Source organism: Alexandromys fortis, unplaced genomic scaffold (genome assembly GCF_014885135.2).
Source record: "Alexandromys fortis isolate MF-2015 unplaced genomic scaffold, M_Fortis_MF-2015_v1.1 scaffold_113, whole genome shotgun sequence".
Taxonomy (NCBI): Eukaryota; Metazoa; Chordata; class Mammalia; order Rodentia; family Cricetidae; genus Alexandromys; species Alexandromys fortis.
This window is the reverse complement of record NW_026067988.1, coordinates 1,356,689-1,377,904: the sequence shown is the minus strand read 5'-3', so window position 1 is coordinate 1,377,904 and position 21,216 is coordinate 1,356,689. Positions and strand designations below refer to the sequence as shown.

Here is a 21,216-nt window from a genome sequence, read left to right as displayed (position 1 = left end):
TTCATTATTACTTTTTAAAATATCTACTTATTTATCATTTCTCTATCTATCTGTTTATTTATTTTAGGTGCTCATTGAGTAGTTAGCAACATTTGGATTGCGAGGGGATTCCAGGACACAAGAGTCTAGCAAAACTACTCCAGTAATGTAACAGAAACTTCCATATTTAGCCTTTTAGAATGTTTTCTATTCCTCTAGACAGGTGGAAACCAATGTCTAAGAAATGTGGTTAAGCCTGAACTAGGCAGTGGCTGCCACAACTCTAGCAAACCAGACTGAATGGAGAACATGCGATAATAAAAGAGATCTTTAGTCCTGCAGTCCCTGGCAAGGTCACCCATGTTAACCTTTTGAATTTCAAGTCTTTATTTGCAAAAGGAAAAACAAATAAGGGATTCCTATGTCACAGAAGAGTAGAATGGACTTTCATAGACATTAGAACAGATTTAACTCTGACATACATTAGCAGAGTACATATGGATAATCTAATTGCTTGAGTATCAGTTTCTTTGTGATGAAGCACATATGGTGGGTTTGATGTCACAAACACAATAGATTCTTAAGCCCATGCAGGATGTCTACAAATTTAAGTTTCTTTTGGCTCCAAATTGGAATAAATATTACATATATTTGCAATTTATTTGAGTATATAAATATATAAAGTCCATGATATATTTGTATTCAATAAAATGTTTATTATATAAAAAATATGGAGGGACAGGAGATAAGTCAGTGAGTTAAGTGCTTGTCAACACTCAAGTTGACCTGAGTTTATAACCCTAGAATACATGGGAAGCTGAGCATGGCAGCCTGTATCTATAATCCTAGAGCTTCTATGGTGAGATGGAAGGTAGATATGTGAAACCCCTGAATCTCAATGGTTAGCTAGTTGTACGGATCAGATAGCTTTAATTAGCACTTGAAAACAAGAGACTATTTCAAACAAGGTAGAATGTGTGGGAACTGAAGGTTGACTTCTGATATCTAAATATCAGTGGCAGAAACATCCATGTGGTGTGGGAAGTCCTGTCTATGTGCTGCTTTTATTGGTTAATGCTTAAAGAAGTTGCTTTCAGCTAGTGGCTTAAGAGAACATAGCCAGGCTGTAAGAGATAGAGAGTGAGTAGGCAGAGTCAGGGACGCCGTGTAGCCACTAAAGGGCATAGAAGCAAGCTGCCAGCTGAAGCCTTGCCGGTAGGCCACAAGCCTCATGGTAAAATATAAATAAAAAATGGAAATGGTTTGACTTGAGATAAAAGAGCCAGGTAGCAATATGCTTAAGTGATTGGCCAAGCAATGATTTAATTAATACAGTTTCTGAGTGATTATTTTGGATCTGGACTACCTGGAATGAACAAGTGGCCTACCCCAATATCCACAATCATACATCAGACATGCATAACCTTACGAATATACATATATACATAATATAAACCATAACAATGTTTAAATTCATATTTAAAAATAAAATTTAGATATTTTATCTTTGTTCTCAAAAATTATCAATAATCTAATATTTTGTTCTATAAAATAAGACATTATAAGGGTTGGGCTGAGCTGGACTAGGATGTATGATGTAGACGAAGCTGTCTTTGACTTTCTATGAGTTTCCTGTCTCAACCTCCCAAGAGCTTTGATCACTCACAGGTGTATACTACCACACCTTAATTTAATGATAATTTAATGACATTAAAATGAGCAGTCATCAAACATGATTCCCCAAATTCCTTCGAAAATTTAGCCATCCACTAACTAATAAAGTACATTTTCCTTTTTCACAAACTCACTTTTTCACAAATTCACTTTTCAACTAGATATATTTTCCATTTTTTTGTGATAGGGTTTATCTGTATAACAGTCCTAGCTGTCCTGGAACTACATCTTGTAGACCACCAAGTTGTCCTCAGACTCACAGAGATTTGCCTGCCTCTGCCTCCCGATACTGGGATTAAAGGCATGTGCCACTACTGCCGGACTGACAACTAGATTTTAGTGACTACAGTGGAAAATAATTTCCAATACATTATGTGACAAACCATTAGCAACTGTTAACCAGTAAGTCGTGTTCTAATTGGTTGAACTGTAAGTCCAATGCATGTTATAATTTTATGTTTCTCCAGAACTTTTTTATAAACCATTTCGAAATTTTTCTTTGTAGATGCAATCAAGTAGCACGAGGCAGTCTGGATTATCCAAGTGATCTCTGAACTCAAGGGCAGAACTCGGACAAAGAAGTAAGGAGCAGGGAAGGAAAGAGTGAATGAGAGAGGGTGAGGGAGGGAGACAGAGACAGAGAGACAGAGAAAGAGGGAGAGGACAGAGACGCAGGAAATGAGAAAGTGAAGACGTCGCAGAGATTATAGTGATGTCAACACAATGCAAAGAACTTGGAGTACTACCACAACCATCAGAATCTGAAAAAGACATAACAAGGATTCTTACACACACACACACACACACACACACACACACACACACACACAAAACTTAAGCATGCTGATGCAGCTACACATAGTTGTTTAGATATATATAGCCTTGGAATTGTTAGAGTATGATTTCTGTTCTTTTGATATTCATGGATAGTGAAAAAAAAATAAACAGGGTAGCCAAAGAAAGCAAAGGCAACAACAATTTGACTATATCAGTGTTTCACTTAACCAAATCCAAAACTGGGATAAAGTATTTGACCATATCTCAAAAGTAATTTTGACAAGAGATTCCATTAAGGACATCATATTCACTCAAGAAACCTTGCTTTAAAGTATGCTTTTCAGTAACTTACCATGAAAATATTATATACTATTTTCTCTAAATATTCTAGAAATGCTCTTAAATGATTCGTGAACGTGTGTCAGGCACGTATATCTGTCTCTGTTGCAGTAAAGCCCACAAGGTTGTGATGCAAAGACCTGGTTATCATGCAGCTACCTTAGCGGCCTCCAGCACCTGTATTGCAGACACTAATCAAAGTGCTTCCTCATGGCATGGAAGAATTGCTATTTGTAATGCAATAATTAGTTGGGTAGAAAGGCCTGGAAAGTAAATCAATCTCCTCTGCTCTTGAGAGTCTGACTCCATTCTCTCATCAGATTGTTAACATAATGAGACAGAAGCCAACAAGGGGTCCCAAGGAAGAGACTTGTGTCATTCTTCCCCCTCCCCCTTCTTTAATTTTACAAGACTTCATAGGAAATAATTGCAATCAAAACTAATATGAGCCATAGACAAAACATGACTTCCAAGCTTTTCAAAGGTTACGGGGAAGCAAGAGGCAGAGCGGAAGAGCAGACAGCGGCCTCTGCACACAGTATTTGTGCTGCTTCACAAAAATCCCTCACAACGGTACAAGAATTCCCGTAAGTAATTACTGCAGAGGTAAAACAGGAATCAGCCTGCAAGGCCAGCTCGAACTCACTGGGTAGATTAATCTGAAGTTCAACAAAAGGAAACAAATGAACTGTTCTGTATAAATCAGGATGCAACTCCCCAAAACAAACTTCCTTGTGTCAAATGTTGAATTGGCAAAAAGGCACTCTCTTAGTCCAACAAAAAGGCTGTTTCCTTGAATACAGTGAGATGCTCAGGCAGGAATATATACAAAAGCACACTTAAAATAGAAATACTTTTCATATATTGATAAATTATTTTCTTTCCTTGTACATGCTTTCATGTCCTCTTTCTATAAAGTTTAGCAATGTTTTTATTCAAAACAATTAGCATAGCAAATTAAATTAGAGCTCTTTCCTTCTCTGCACATATATTTAGAATTTTCAAAGTGGTTTTGTTTTGCAAGTTATCTTTGTTCTAGGAAAACAAATACTAATAGAGAGTAAAAAATGGTTACAGTTACATTCTATAACCTGCATGAAAATGACATATTTGTTGGAAATTGTTAGTTACTTTGCAAGAAGGACAATTTAAAGACTCAAAATCAATCAGCTCCTTTTTGAATAGATTGTGCTGCATACGCCATTCACATAAAATCTTTGCAACATGTCTCTTGTGAACAACAAAAATGCATATGTACAGATGGTGGGAAAGTTTATCTATGTGCACATATACAGTCATATATAGGTAAACATATTGACATATATTTTTTAATATACAGCCTACTCAACCAAGAGATATCTACTATGATTGTTTTTATGTTTGACCTAGTTACAAGTTTATTCTCCTTTGAGACTTGTCTCATAAGGCAACAATAACTGAATTGGATTTTGCTTACTCTGATTACTGTTGTTTGGCTTTGTGTTATCTTGAGATATACAATTCATCAGAGTTACATAAGCTGAGTTGTTTGTATTAAACATGCTGTATTATACTAGGAAGCAATATAGTATATAATATTGTAAAAGACTGATAAATGTTAGTACGTTGTGTGCTCAGGATCATGTACATTTTTAATTCAATACTGATCATTCCTTTTCTAAAGATGATAATGTTGTGCTGTCTGTTTTTCGAGTAGAGAACGAAGGCTATCAAAATGACTTGCCTTCTCTAAAGCAGCTGTGCCACCTAGGAAAACACCCCATTTCTACTCTCTCATCAGTTTGATCTATTGCATTTTCAAACAGATACATGGGCTACATGGACTTATGTAAAGTGTTATTATATTTTAGTTTACAATATTATCTTGAGCAAATATTCTCTTTAAGAAATGAGCTCATTAATAAAACAAAACATTTCATAAATGAAAATGCAGAGATTATGATGCACTAACGATATTTGAAATTAAATTGCAGCATTTAAATTTGTATAACTAAATATATTAAAAATAAACCTTATAAGGTGTTCAGAGTACATACTTTCAAATTGGGAAATATATTAATACGCATAAAATCTCAACAATGCAATACATAAAAACAGTAATAAAAGGGGCCAGGTAGTGGGGGAGGTTCTTGGATAATGGAGTACAAAAGATCAGTTATGCGAAATGAATTACTCTGCATGGTCATATAAGCAGCTTATTAACTATTGTTAATGGCACTGCAGTCTACACTTAAAGCTAAAAAGTGACAATCCTGCTGTTCTGAGCTCATAAGTACATGAGCACATTAACACTAGTTCCTGTGTGAAGCAAAGGAGTTGGGAATGAGCGTGACTTTTTTGTAATTGTTTTATAATATACAGTGCATATGACTTCAATGTTATATATGAAATATATCTTAATAAAAACAGAAAAGATTTGCAAATATATTGTGACTCCAGGCTGCAGAGGCGTCCATCGAGTTGAAGTTGAGTAGCTCAACTTGATTGTACAATGTGGGTGAATGTTTTAATTCTTAGATTTCTGTGCAATTTGTGCCACTTGGTGCACTAGGAGGCCAGAAGAAAGTATAGGGACGACTGGAACTGGAGTTAACAGGCAGTTATGAGCAGGCATTTGTAGACTGCCAACTGAACCCGAGTCCTTGACAAAAGGAGCACTTGCTCTTAATCACAGAGCTGTCTCACCAGACAAAGCATGACAATTCTATCCAGGAAGTAACAGTTTAGAAAAAGAAGAAAAAATAAATATTAATCACCAAAAATAAATACATGTGTTTTTAGTTTTTAGTAAATAATGATAATAATCAATGCTTTTACACTCTGAATATATATTAAAATGACAAGTGTTTCTGATTTTAGTTAATCTGAAAGATATAAGATGTAAGTAACTGAGTCATTTTGATTTGCATTTCCCTGATAGCTAAGGATGCTGCGCAATTCTTTAAGCGCCATTTTGAGATTCTTCCGTTGAGAATTTTCTGTTTAAATCTGTACTCCATTTTTAAAATTGAATTATTTGATATTTCGATGTCTAGTTTCTTTAGTGAGGTAACCCAGACCCCAGAAAGACAAACCTTACGTATTCACTCCTAAGTGGTTATTGGCTGTAAAGTAAAGGATAATCAGGCACCAGAGAAGTTAGGTAGCAAGGAGAACCCAATGAGGGACATGGGTTTCCCTGAGAAGGGTAAATAGATGAGATCTCCCAGGTAAACTGTGGGAAGGAGGGTGAGGGAATGGGGTTATGGAAACAGGTAGGTCAATTGGGGGAGGGGTGGATGGGGAGAGCAATGATATAGATATCTTGATAGATGGGTCCATAATGGGGTTAGGGAGAAACCTGGTGCCAGGAAAACTACCAGGAATCCAAAAGGATGACCCCATCTCAGATTCTTAGCAATTGTGAAGAGGGTGGCTGAACTTCCTTTCTCCTCTAATCAGGTTGGTGGCTACCCTGATTGTCATCAGAAAGCCTTCATCCAGTAACAGATGGAAGCAGATATAGATATTCACAGTCAAGCACTAGATCTAGCTCAGGGAGTTCAGTTGAAGAGAGGGAGGAAGACTTGGACTATCCAAGGGGCCCAAGATTATGACTGGGCCCACAGATGCAGCTGACCTGAGCTCTTAGGAGCTCACCAACATTGGACAGACAGCTAGGGAGTCTACATGAGACTGACCTAGGCCCTCTGTATGTATAGGACATTTGTGTAACTTGGTCTGTTTGAGGGACCCCTCTCAGCGGTATCAGGATTTGTTACCGGTGCATAAGTTGACTTTTTGGAAACTATTCCCTAGTCTGGAATGTCATGCCAAGCCTTGACGCAGGGAAGGAGCTGTCTTAACTTGAGATGGCATTCTTGGTTGATTCCCATGGGAGGCCTGCCCCTTTATGGAAGGAGGGCTAGACAGGGCTGTGTAGATGGGAGGTGGGAGAAAGAAATTGGAGGAGAGGTGGGAGGGGGGAGTGTGATTAGGGTGCAAAATAAATGAAAAAAATTAACAAAAATAAAGAAAAAGTGTTTATTACTACATAAAAATCTTGGTTATTCTCTGCCCTATAATTCCCCAAACTCTATTGATGTGTAACCTGGCAACAGTCTTCCTTTATACTCCTTGTTTCTATGATATGTACTCATGTTTGAACATTTGAGGCTAGGAGCCTCGTATGGGAAAGAGCATGTGACAGGGAAAAGAGGGTCCTAAATACATTATATAGAATGCGCGGGATTTTAGTGTACTAATTTGACATCATGAAGAATCAGTGGTATGTTTTTTATCAATATACATAATCCTGTTCAGCACCTCCATTTAACCAAATATATCTATTCAGTCTCACAAAACAGCTCACAAAGCAATACCACAATTATCTCCCTAGCTTAGTCTCTATGTTATTGTAGCAGATTATGATCTTTCTGTTTTTATGATTAACTGTGTAGCATGACAAGATTTTAAATAATTTGCCCAATAAACAATATGGTCAGATAGACCAAGCTTTATGAAAAAAATTTTTACACAATGAAATTTGACTATTGCTATTGTTTACTCTGGGGCACAGATCACAGATGGGATTATGTGACCATTTACTGTCCAGGATGGTCCCTCGAGATTTGATGGACAGAGATGTATTTACCAAAATTAAGAAAAACATTATACCTAATAAATTCTCATTTATTCCTATCAATTCAGTCTCTAAGGAATAGGAAGAGACTGAATAAACTTGTCTCTGCTGTTACTCTTTTCTTCACAAAGTTAGGCTTCATAATCAGGGCAGAGAACCCTGATTGCTTTTTGGGCTGTCGAGGGAGGGGGATTTGACTGGGGGAGGGGGAGGGAAAGGGGAGGCGGCGGTGGGGAAGAGACAGAAATCTTTAATAAATAAATTAATTAATTAAAAAAAAAGTGTCATGGTGAGTAACTGGCCCAAAAGTTGTCCTTCATATTGCATAGTGAGAATGCCTTTATATTTATGAAGAAAGAGTGTTTTGAGAACACACATTGGTTAAAGCGAAATACTTCCTCAGGAAATAAAATTTAATACATTTAATTATTAACAAATAAATGTATCATATATTTCAGAAAAACCTAAAGCTGAAGTTTTGTGACAGTCTTTCTCCGTGACAGACAGTTTGGTTGCCCAAGGCTAAAGTGATACAAGCCATAAGACAAGATATTTCTTAGGGCTATAAAATTTTTGCCTTACAAAGATCATTCATATTTTATTAAGAATCTAAATAAAAGCTGATTTAGTTTAATTCATCCATTCCTAAATATACAAGGAAAACAATAAAAATAATTTAAGCCTCTAGAACCTGAGGCAATAAATGCATATGCAAAAGACTTAGTAGGGAAAAGAGATGGGGGTGATTTTGTTATCGTATAATGGAACAGAATGATAACAATGAAAATGATGCCAAGAAAAAATAGTGACTACTAAGAGTCACTTTTAGAAAACAAAAATATACTCAGACTTCCATTATCTAGAGACAAGGCAACAGACATGCATTCTAGGGAAACAGCCCTGGATTCTCATAGGAAAACATAAATAACATAAAGGATTAAGTTTTCTTATCTATATTCTATAGAGAAATTGTTTAAATGTCCCCTTCTTTTTACTGGATATTTACATTGCTATTGAAATGGTGGTACACTAAAGCATATTCTGATGATAATTATGTCACAATTTTTATAATTTAGATCGATCTTATTTTAATAAATGCTTAAATATAAAATAATTGTTGATACCTGTTATTTTAGTTTGACTCTCCCATAGGACTTAAGACTATAAAATAGTCCTTTTCTTTAATTTGCAAGTAGTTAGAAAAGGACAAGTTTACAATGACAGCATGTTTATGAAAGAGATAACTCAGTTCCTTTATTCCTGAAAATATAAGGTTACTTTGAGCAAGTTTTTATTGCAGGAATACTGTGCATAGCATTTGTGCATGGCAGGAAATTATTTCCTAAAATAAAAAATCATGGACAAAGTGTGTAGTGCATCAACAGCAGCTCTTGTAATAATACCAATAGGTCGTGTGGGAAACAGTGTTCCCCATGCCATCATTAATCAAAGTGTTTGCTAGCTTGTTTCTCTAAGCCTAACTGTATGTTGATTCAACAGACTTGCAGCTTCTGTTGAATTCCTCCTAAATTATACAGTTAGTTAGGGGAAAATGACAAAGAACTCAGTCCCCTATCACATCTAAATAACATTTACCCCATCCATTTTCGCCAGAAAACTGCTGGAGAATGAATATAATGTATGATATTTTTCCATAAACAAATTTATGGTTTTTATATGCTATAAAGTGTTACAAGCAAACAAACCTCTTGATATTTGTGGAAATATACCACACATAGACTATCTAGCAAACGGTTTTAATCCTTTCTGCCCCCCACACACTAATATAGGATTACAAGTAAATAGACTATGCTAATGATAAACAATCATGTAGCAGAAAATGGGATGGCAAATTAAAACCTACCGGGGAATTTAATTCAACAAACCATGCAAGACCAAAACCCAAAAGGATTGTCGGAAACTTGACTTTGAATGTTATAAATATAGTCAGTTGTTCGTAATTGAAAGGAAAAGTCCCTTTCCTGGCTACTTTTCCTTTGCCCTTTAGGCATGTGATCCCAGACAATTTCCTTTGAAGTTATTCATCAGCTATTGATCACAACTCAAGTGGCTTTAATGAAATACTCTGATTGGAGGAGAATATAAAGCACACTCGGGGCCAGCAGACAGCTAGCATTATGTAAATGAAGAGTCATTAATTATAGCCAAGCTAAAAGTGTGAAAATTAGCCTATGTATTTGAGTGGGAGAGGTACTCTTTAGAAAAGTAATTTAAATTAGAATCTTAAGAAATCTAAAAGTTAAAGCAAAGCTCTGAACCTTTTACTTGCCATCATCACTATCTTAAGGAATTCTTAGGTATAGTAGGTTACACTGAAGGAGGCACACCAAAGACAGCAAGCTAGAACCAAATTCTATCTTCCAATTTCTGACGAATGGGTCTACATAGGTTCAGGTTCAGGTTTCTTCAGTTATTAACAGCAAATATGGACGAGATCTTTAATCTCCCAAAACTCATTTCCCTATGCATAACAATAAACACCCAGACCCTAGTGATTTTTTAGTACAGCATTTCTTGAGGTCTGTATTCCGAAGTACGTGAGAGATTTGCAAAGCATCTGGCGCCTATAATATGCCTAAAATGTCAATGGCTAATCACTACAGTAGTAGTAGTAATATCAACATTTAGCAATTTTTTACTTGCCTTTTGCTAAGGCAATTTCATATGCTCACTTTTGGCCTTGAACTCTGTGTGGCAGGGGCTACATTTGATCTCAGGATCCTTCTACTCCACACCCCTCACATTCTGGTACTGTAACTATGGACTACTATACCCAGCTAGCAAATGCCCTTTTTGGGAGAAGCATATTTATGAATTCATGAGTCAGTGTTCAGAATCAAATAATGTGTTAACAATGATAATTTGTGACCAAAAATCTTAAAGAAGAGATCTATGAACGAAAAAGATCTCAATCTTCAAATTTTATTTAGATTTCGATGGCAGAATAAAAACTGAAAAGCAGAATAAAAAATAAAATAAGTGTTAAAAATGAAATTTATCTGTCAAAGCAAAGGCTAAGTGGGCCAGTTAGGTAAGATATGCTCATGACTACGTCCCATTAATAACAGAATACAGACACCTAGAACAGTCATGGTCTCCAACATACACTAGTGTTATGTGTTTGACTTATCACCCAAAATTAAAAGAGGAGACTTGCTGAAGCAGAGTTTCTGCCTAAGGCTTTAAGGCAAAGTGAAGGATAACTCACAGGGAGTAATATTGTAAATTAGTGTGAGATGAGAAACCTTGAAGGATCTGTCTCCCGACAAACATTTTAATTTAAAAAAAAACATTTGGAATATACATTTGAACCTATAGAAGTAAACTTAGTGTGATACTGTTGGGACCTCAACTCAGCTTAAAGCAACTGTCAGGGCCAGGATGGTGAGCAATTGTCGTCTTAAAGAGACTCAAACTGATGACTGTAAAACTAAGGATTTAACCTACTTGCTCTGCTTCACGGCCACATTTGTGCTCTTGACTTACTTCATTGTGTGGGAAAAGGAAATGCAGCGATGAAGAAATTTCGGGGGAAAAAGTGAGCAAAAGCGAAGCTTATCAAGAAGCTATTAAGCCACAGCAAGCCTCGAGTGCTGGCAATTTAAAATGAACTTGTCTTAGCTTAGGCAGCACTTAATTCACCCCAGACTTAGAGAGAAATGCTCATCACTTTTATCCGTTCACGCTGATCAACATAGGGATAAATGAGATTACATAGGCTCTTTTACTAAACTCAGATAATAAACATTAATTAATTAACTCATCAGTGGAAATAACCCATAGAGATTATCAAGATAGTAAGGATGACAAATTAGCGACCACGGAAAAGAAACATGTTCCTCTCTGAGCTCGGGTCACTCATTTATCTTCTGTGTACAAAGGGGGGTTTGGCAGGATTTTATCTAATCGCTATTAATTAACATTTATTGAATTCTTCCTGAATATATCACACGGCACCCTATATCAGATGCCAACCAATGCAATACATATTTATACATTTTAATATGTTCTCTTTGATAAACCTTAGCAGTTTTTGTTCATTTGGGAATTTTTTAACTTATTCAAGAGAACGTTCGTTTTAGGAGATAGATAATGTAGACAGGATACAGAACACCAAATTCCGTTGTACTAATTTGCCCTCCATGTGTGTCCCGTGTGTGTGTGTATGTGTGTGTGTGTGTGTGTGTGTGTGTGTGAGAGAGAGAGAGAGAGAGAGAGAGAGAGAGAGAGAGAGAGAGAGAGAGAGAGAGAGAAGCGAGTGTATGTGTTTTACTGGTTATTAAAGCTACTGTTTTTGCTATGCAAGCATGCGACCACTGAGCTAAATAATCTGTTTCTACAACAATTTCTTGATACCATTTTTCATTTTCAGTCACTACAGGATTTCCTTTGTATTTTTTCAATCTGTATTTTATTAGTAGTATTTTCAAGGAAATATGAAAATTTATCATAAAGAGTCCTAATTGTTTTTATTTGGAGGAGGTAAAGAATTTCGAGGAAATGTTTCTCTGTGTCAAAACCCTAGTACTCCTGGAACTCACTTAAGACCAGGCTGGCCTCAAGCTCACAGAGATCTGCCTGCCTTTTCCTCCCGAGATCTGGGATTAAAAGTGTGAATGAGGCAGGCGGATCTCTGTGAGTTCAAGGCCAGCCTGGTCTACAAAGGGAGTTCCAGGACAGGCTCCAAAGCTACAGAGAAATCCTGTCTCGAAATAAATAAATAAATAAATAAATAAATAAATAAATAAATAAATAAATAAATAAAAATAAAAGTGTGAATGACTACCACCAAGCTGTTATTAAACTTTGCAGTATAACTGGTGAAAGTGTTGTTGCTTTTGTTGTTGTTGTTTTGTTTTTAATTCTATCTGTTTTAAGATGAATGACAACTGTAGTTCCAAGCAACTCATTGAACTTGTGCACATAAAACTGTATTTCATTAAGAACGTTTAAAAAGGTTTACAGAAACTGCAGGCTGATGTGACAAGAGTAAGTGAGGAGGGAGAGAGGACAGCACTTGAAACCCTTGACTGAAAGGTGTGCAGACTGGAGGTGAGAGGCAGAGCAAACGCACAAAAGCAGGTCCTAAATGCAAAATGCTTATAACCCCCATCGCCCTTAGAGAACAGAGACTAGATGTCCCACTACAAGGTCTGGGTTTTATGAATTCTCATTTCAGTAAAAAAAAAAAAAAAAAAGTAGAGGGCAATCAACCTCTGGGGAAGGCAAACATGCATACATTGAATATAAAAACAATAGTAATGAGGCTTAATTAGTAAAACATTGGAAAATAAAAAGGCAGTGGGAGTATGATACGATATGAAGAATTCATTTTCCACACAAGTAATACAGGACCCCTGAATATCCAAGGCCTCCTCAATGTAAATACATCATTCAAATACTACATCCTCTTTTAATGACTAGAGAATCAGATTTGTAATTAAATCCCAGGCCCTGCAGCTCAAAAAAAAAAAAATGTATGACAAACAATTCCTTAAAGAAAAAGGAATACCCCAAAGACAATTCCATACCATTCAACTGATGTTTTGATTGAGACTGTCCATTCTGCCCTAAACAAAGTTTCAAACATTTGGTAAGGGGAGATGATTACTCCACCCAGAAACTGCCATAGCAGTTATGCTATTCCTTGATATATCTCTGGAAAACAGCATTTCTAAGTAAGCCCTTGGTTCAGGGACAAGATCAGAATAGAGATTGAAAGCTTTTGCCATCAGCCAGTCTTCAGGCCTTTTCATTTATAGTATACAGCGAGATGTGCTGGTAGAAAACACGACTTGACAATTGATTTACTGCACAACTTCCTGGAAGGAGATTTTCTTCAGTTCACTGCAAAATAACATAGGCTTTTCTATAGTGATACAGTTTACATCTCATTTATACATGTAGGGAACCGTGGCTCAAGAGACAGAAAAAGGCTAGACGTTTAGATGGATCATAACCATTTTCCTCTAAACATGAGTTGTATCTCTGAACACATTTTATACTACAATTTTGAAATGCATTTCCGAGGCTTAACCATAAGTACACAAAATTTTATAAAAGAAAACTAACTAAACTGATACATAAATTTGCTTCAGTTCCCTGTTTGGGGTATCATTTTAAGGAAGTGATGTCATATACAATGGCCATTTGCAATGATTTAGTCATATTATCTAAGACAAATTAAATTTAAAGCTCCATTATCTAGGTGAAAATATAAGTTAACAGATATTAAATCAGAAGACTATGACTTGACCATTGCCCTTCAACAGGATGCTTTACCAATAAAACAAAAACAAGAAAATAAACACAAATTTCTTCTTTTGCTGCCTCAGGATTTCAGTGTAAAATGCAGTACTTTGAGGTATGACCATGACTGTTGTACATCATTGTTAAAATAAATATAGTTATAATATGGAGATAAAGTGTTAAGAATCATGGTCAGTTATAAATTTAATCTGTTATTCAAGAGACTTCTAAGGTGTCAAGTACAACAAGGAAGTTTTAGTAGAATACTGGTGAATGCCAAAGAAAGAATGGAAGAGGTATGATAGATCTGTTTCAGGAGGATAAATGAGACAAGATATCTGTGCCATTTAAAATATAATAGTAACTTGAATGTTCTGTTTTCTTACTGGAAAACAGGATATGAAGTCACATATTATTTCTTTGTACATCTTACTAAAATATTTATGTGTTTTGTTATTTATGGTTGTGGTGCAGTGATAGTCTTGATACGTGTTTGAGCTTCAGAAGAAAACATAATGTAGTATCTTGGTACTATATCCAATAGTACCTAACCTCTAACCTTTTAAAGAGAAAAGCATGCAAGAAGGCAAGACTGAGATGCACTTTGGTTTGTATAATATTAGCCTTTCAAAAAAAAGTGTTTTGACTGGACCACCTCAAAATTGTTTCTGAAACACATAAAATAGTTTCCTTTTTTTTTTTGATTTTGGGTTTATTTCTATATTTTAGGAACAATACTTTATTAATGAAGACCCACATCAGTGGGTAACAATGTAAGCATAACATATCATATTTGTATTGCTTCTATGTGAAAAGTCACTATAAGTTTGTTTATAAGCCTTAGGTTTGATATAGTCCATGTCTGTATGTCACCAGTTAGACAGAGTTCTAGCTGGGCTCTTATTCTAACTGTGACTTGGTTACACATCTCCTCATATCTCATGACAAATCTTGCTAATTATCATCACATATTCTAAGTCTGCCTAATTTCTATATCCCTTTCACAGGACTCTTGGGAGCAATAACATTACATACATACCATGCAAAAAAGATTATGTAGTTATTTTAATCGTAGTAAATTATAAAAACAATAATTGCCTGTCAATTTTGACATATACATAAAATGTTGTGCTAAAATTCTTCTACAAAGAAAATAATGGCATGCAAATATAGAATATGTTTATAAAATAAATTAAATGCAAAACCAACATGCTCTCAAATAATTTGTTGAGGTTATGATTTCTATGGATTCAGAAGCATCTTTACTTCACAAGTTTGTATACTGACTTTGAGAGAAATATCTATGTGCACTGAAGAAGAAAATTTGGTGATGGATTAGCCTAATGAATAGTAACCTGAATGATGTAGTTTGCTCTTAGTTTCATAGACAGTTCTTTGTTTTAAGTGTGCATCTTTTCAGCATTACTTAGGGCATTATTCAATGCCAAATGTATATAAGATTTTAAGCAGATTTTGCATGAATAGAAGTTGATCTTTAGTATTCAAACCCATCATATAGAGAATTATAATACTCAGTACTAGTAAATCTTGAACTCTGTAAGTAAATTCAAAAATAGTCAAGTTGGAATAAACAATGATTAAAAATGTGATTTCTTAAAAACATAATTACTTATCTTTAACCTATGACAAAGTTCTCTGGAGTCATCCTGCTCCAAGGCTGGGACTCTCTGAAGTCTGCTGTATGCTTTGCAATTCAAGGACCATCTGGTGCAGTAGCTTGACTTGAATTTTTCAACCCTTGTTGGCTGCTGCTTGACACAGCAGAATCCTGCTGAGGTTTGTTTCAGACATACAAATAGCAACTACACCGTAGTCTGCTTCCTAGCTCCAAGGTTTTGACATTGTGTGAGCCCTTTTCCCACCCGAGGTAGTTCCCTTTCTGTGTTTCAGTATAGTCCCCTTCAAGGGCTATACATCAAGTATATTGTGAAATCTGTATTTCTGAGTTGTAAAATTTTAAAGGTATATAGATAGCTGTTAATAAATTAACTAGAGTAATATTTTAATATAATTACATAATTACCCATAGATAAATGTACTAAATTTAATATAGCTTAATATTTATATCAAATATGAGTCTCATTGTTTGCCCCATCCATGAAGTTAAAATTATGTTATATTAATGTATTTGCTCACTTAGATTAAATTAAAAGTATTCTAATTGCCTAAAACATACTCAAGGAATAGAAAAACAAAGTCTTATTTATTTACAATTTAGCTTAAATTCAATAAGGCAATTTCCAGAATGGTTGCTAAAATTATACCTATGTCTCATACATTAATTTACATAGAATATATATATTTCCAGGCACACAAAAAGGAAATTGTAATTCATGTGAGCAATGGCTTTACAATAAGACCTTTGGAAAGGAAAACTGACATTGCTAGACATTAAACACAGGCACAGTTAGGAAACCCTTCTCACTTCTTCTGTATTGGGTGCTTTCTACCCAGGTAACTCTTATTATTGATTTTAATTCTGAATGTGGCACCATTGTACCATTGATGCTGCACATATGTATCCTATATTTTCTACTGGACTCTTCGTATTGTTTCTCTGCATCAACTGGAATTATAGATTTTACTAAGCATATGTATAGAGTAAAATGACCAACTTAACCCTCAATTACTTAAAATTATATTTTGTTTAGTTTTCAGAATGTTCTTGAAAAGATAAGAAGGCAATTTAATATCCTTTCAGGCTTTAAAGATTGAACTTGAATTTTATTTGGCAGTGCAGCTAACATATGAGGTTTCCCTGTCCTTGTTGTTTTATGAGGTTGCTTCCAGTACAGAAGTTAGCGGCCCAGTAATCATGTTTGTAACTAGTAGATTAATATTCAGGCTATGTGTCTTCACCTTCTGTTAAGAACCGAATGATCAATATAGAATAGTTTTGACTGTGGAAGAACTTTCTAAGGTTTCCTTAAATAGGTTACACAAGACAACCCCAGAGACCTTACAGCAATGTCTTTAATTCAAAACAAAACATCTCTTCCCTATTTTAATAGATATCATTTATATCAAATTTTTTGTGTTGTGAAAAATATGTCCCATGGCTTTACCATATTGGTTTTTGGTAAAAAAAAAATTGTCACTTTCTTTAGAAGGAATAGAATTTTTAAAAATATAATGCAAGACAAACTAGCTGTTTTGAAATATTTTCCCTGTTTCTCTTGCTTATGTACTTTATTGAAACATTTCTCAATAGCAACAATTAACTTCATTATCTGCAATTCATATTCCAAAATAAAATTAAATATTATAACGTATTTCATTTCTATCTTATTTATAATGTATCATTAGTGGTTCATTCTTTTTAACTATTTCTGATGCACAGCACAAGTTCACTTTCTGTAATTAGAAGGGAATAGATGACAATTCCTATTTTCTAAACACTCCTTATTCTTCTCAGTCACAGTGAAGGTGTGAGAGGATAGTGTTGGAGGAGGTTGCTTGTTTGTTTCCTGACTTCTCAGCAGCTCAGACACAACAGAAACCATATTAATTAAATCACTGATTGGCCCAATAGCTCAAGATTCTTATTGGCTAACTCTTACATATTCATTTAACCCATTCCTATTAATCTGTGTATTGCTGCATGGCTGTAGCTTAACAGCTGAAGTTCCAGTGTGTGTCTCCGGCTGAGCTACATGGCTTCTCCCTATTCCTCCTCCTTTCTCCAAGCATTCAGTTTATTTTCCACCACCTACCTCTATTCTCTGTGCAGGCCCTAGACAGTTTCTTTATTAACCAATGGTATTCACAGCATACAGAGGGGAATCCCACATCAGGATAGGGACAGAACAGACTTATGTGTCAAGTTCACAGCTTGTGTTCTTCCATGGATTCTTTCACCTTCAACAGTTTTTTTTTTTTTCTGGATTTATTTGCACATTACATCAATCTGTATTTCCTAGTATCTGCTCATCACCACTTAACATTTGAATATCAAATTAGTGGATCTTTGCAACGGATTGCAGTGTAGTGTATGCTACTTGCATAGCTTACTACAGTTTCAAATAATATCATTAAATATATTTTATATATTAAATTGAAGCAAAATTTCCAACAATTTCTAAAACAAAAATTTTTTTCCATAGTATACTTCATACTTATACAAAACGACTTCTGAAAATAAGCAATGCATCCTATTATTATAGTCATTTGCTGCTCTATTTATAAATGATAAACTTATATGTATATCAAAGAATTGTTTTAGAATCTGTATAATTTATTATAGGTAAATTTTTACTTGTATATCTATTCATACACCTGTCCACTAGGGTTTAATAACCACCTCTCAGGTAAAAGAGTTCATAAATGTGACAAGAAAGTTTAAGAATCTTGTTATATATAGTCTTCTATGTATATTTCCTCCCACTATAAATATTTTTCTTTTAAATCACAACTCTAAAGCTACCTCACGAAGGTAATAAATATCACCTTGAAATCACACGTTTTTGTGGGTTTCCACTAACATAAATTATGAATTTGCTTGGGACTCACAGATACATGACTTAAAGTTGAGAAGATTGAAAAGACAGTGTATAGTAAGAAGATTTTTAAGTTGTTGAGAAGGCACAGAATATAGTCATCAGCATGTTGTATTTATAGTATTTTGGATCCATACATAATTTGTAATCGGGTTCAATTCTGTATATTAATCTATAATTTATGCTACACTGTTGGATGTTTTTAGCATAGATGAAGTAAATATATAGTCCATCATTTTGTATAACTGAGTATAATCTTCTACAGTCTGTTTCCTCATAATAGAAAGTATGTTTATCTGATTCCTCTGTGTACATAGGTGTCAATAAATAACACAGAGATAAATAAATGTAACAATAAGCAGACAATAAAAACCAATAAATCAATACGGATGTGCATTAGTGTCTGCACATCAGAGGTGATTTAACTTAAAGAAAAATTCCATTTCAGTACATGCTCTGTCTCCATCCTTCCAACATCTGCTTCAAAATTGTATTAGCATGAAAAAGCACTTGGAATCTTTAATACATTTCATAAACAAAATGAAGATAGGGGATATTCTTATCTGAGGTATTTATGGAACCTGTTTCAATAATTGAAGCCACTATGAAACGTGTAAAAATGGGATTAATAAACAATATCTTTGATGCTATCAGAGAAGATGGCTATAAAATTCCAAGGAAAGACACAACTCTGGTTTCTAAGCGCTTTTAATACTTCTACATTTACTCCAGGATTTCTTAATTGTCAAACATTTTCTTTTACGTGGAAGATCAGAGTAATAAAATCTCTAATGTTATAAAGAGCTCTGGAGGATATGGCTCTCTATTCCCAATGCATTCTGAAGTTCTGAGTTCCCTACTTAATATACATGCTATCTTTCAAACATCTACAGACAGATAATTAAGTAGTGCTCAGGATAAAGAGGGTGTAGTCAGGCCTGATCATTAATTTGAAACAAGAAGTACAATAGGACTAGAGTAAGTGATTTACTCTACCTGTTCACTTGCTCCATTGAGCAGAGTGTGGGGAACAGGCAAATGTGGGAGCAACAGAGATTTTGTGAAGAGAACTCCAAAGCTGGCTTTAGAAATAAGGTTCTATAATAACTGGACAGATTCCGAGATCTGCTTAAACAAAAAATAATTTTTAAATAAATCTTAACTTTTTCAGTTTTTCTTTTCATTTAGGCAATAGATTTCAATATTTATATGCTAAGAACACTTCTATCATAAAATTTCTTGGCTGACCATTTTTTCTTTTCTCATTGACCTCATTCTTCTGTATATGGCCACCTATTGAATCTATTATTCTCATGGAAAGAATGGTCCAGGAATTAAGAAATGTAAACTGTCTGCTTGAACAGGTCCCATTCAAGGCGTTGGTGGATGTCTAAATGAATCATCTGCAAGGTAATATTTTCTTACAAACTTTTCATGAGTAGCATACATAATTATGAGACAAGGTCTTCTGAGTTAGGTAAATTTTAGAATACTGATAACATGAATTTTCTCTTTTTTTTAAATATAATTTTTTATTGAAAAAAAAAAGATTTCTGCCTCCTCCCCGCCTCCCATTTCCCTCCCCGTCTCCCTTTTCCCCCCTCCTCCCTCTCTTCTCCCCCTCCCCCCACTCCTCTCCCCCTCCCTCTCCAGTCTGAGGGGCAGTCAGGGTTCCCTGCCCTGTGGAAAGTCCAAAGTTAGTTCCTGGGGCAGCTGAGGACAGAGAACCTGAAATGACCCTATCCTATAGCCATACTGATGAATATCTTGCATATCACCATAGAACCTTCATCTGGAGATGGATGGAGATAGAGACAGAGACCCACATTGGAGCACTGGACTGAGCTCCCAATGTCCCAAGGAGGAGCAGAAGGAGGGAAAATATGAGCAAAGAAGTCAGGACCACGAGGGGTGCACCCACCCACGGAGACAGCGGAGCTGATCTATTGTGAGCTCACCAAGGCCAGCTGGACTACGACTGAAAAACCATGGGATAAAACCGGACTCTGAATATGGCGGACAATGAGGGCTGCTGAGAAGCCAAGGACAATGCCACTGGGTTTTGATCCTACTTCATGTTCTGGCTTTGTGGGAGCCTAGCCAGTTTGGATGTCCACCTTCCTAGACCAGGATGGAGCGGGGAGGACTTTGGAATTTTCTCTTTTTAATGGTTAATATGGTACTTCAAACCAAGAAACATGGCATAACATATATTTTCTCTGAATATATTATAAGAGCTCACATTCTTTGTTCAATTTTTGTTTATTTTACATTCCAACTATGAGAGCTCACATTCTTTAAAATTATGTGGCACATACTTTGGTTTATAAAAGAATTTTATTATCCACTGCATTTCTTTTAGTTTCTTTGGGGATATTTGCAAGTTCCTCTAAGACACTTACACCATATCATGAACTTAAAAATTAAAAGCCCAAGAACATATGCATAGCATTTATAGAACATAAATTGATACATAAAACATTTGTCAAATATTGTGTATATTTCTGTTGAAATTAATAGTTCAAGTTCACTTTTAATTTTTTATAGAAAAACTTTCTTCTTTTGGTCTGATTAATAAGCAGTTATCCACAATAAGATGCATTTTAACTATTCTTTTTAAAAATGCCTGTGTATGTCATGTTCATGCATATACATATACTGGGTATGTACATGTACATATGTATGTAGAGGCAATTGCACTTTTTTGTGCATGTGGGCAAATAGGAACAATAAACATCTCTCTCTTTTTTTTTTTTTTTTGAATTTTTCAAGACAGGGTTTCTCCAGAGGTTTTTGTTTTTGTTTTTGTTTTGTTTTGTTTTGTTTTGGTTCCTGTCCTGGAACTAGCTCTTGTAGAGCAGGCTGACCTTGAACTCACAGAGATCCGCCTGCCTCTGCCTCCCCAGTGCTGGGATTAAAGGCATGTGCCACCACCACCCGGCCAAACATCTCTTTTAAAAGAGGGTTTCTTATTGGCCTAGATGTCAATGAGTATGCTAAACTGACTAGCCAGCAATTATCAATGATCCTTCACCATAT

The 21,216-nt window shown here is 35.3% G+C and overlaps 1 protein-coding gene and 1 long non-coding RNA gene across 4 annotated transcripts in view; one reads left to right on the top strand and one right to left on the bottom strand.

The window, feature by feature from the left end:
- Positions 1-21,216, top strand: part of LOC126511993 (uncharacterized) — a 1,200,080-nt gene that overhangs the window by 488,681 nt on the left and 690,183 nt on the right. The window contains exon 4 of one of the 3 annotated variants that reach the window (XR_007594863.1): positions 19,961-20,316. The exons of the other annotated variants lie outside the window; for them this stretch is intronic. This is a non-coding gene — a long non-coding RNA (uncharacterized lncRNA). Of the gene's footprint in view, positions 1-19,960; positions 20,317-21,216 lie in introns of those variants that run through there. 3 annotated transcript variants of the gene reach the window in all.
- The window catches only part of Pcdh9 (protocadherin 9), an 821,312-nt gene that overhangs the window by 349,599 nt on the left and 450,497 nt on the right, over positions 1-21,216 (bottom strand). The window lies entirely within an intron of this gene.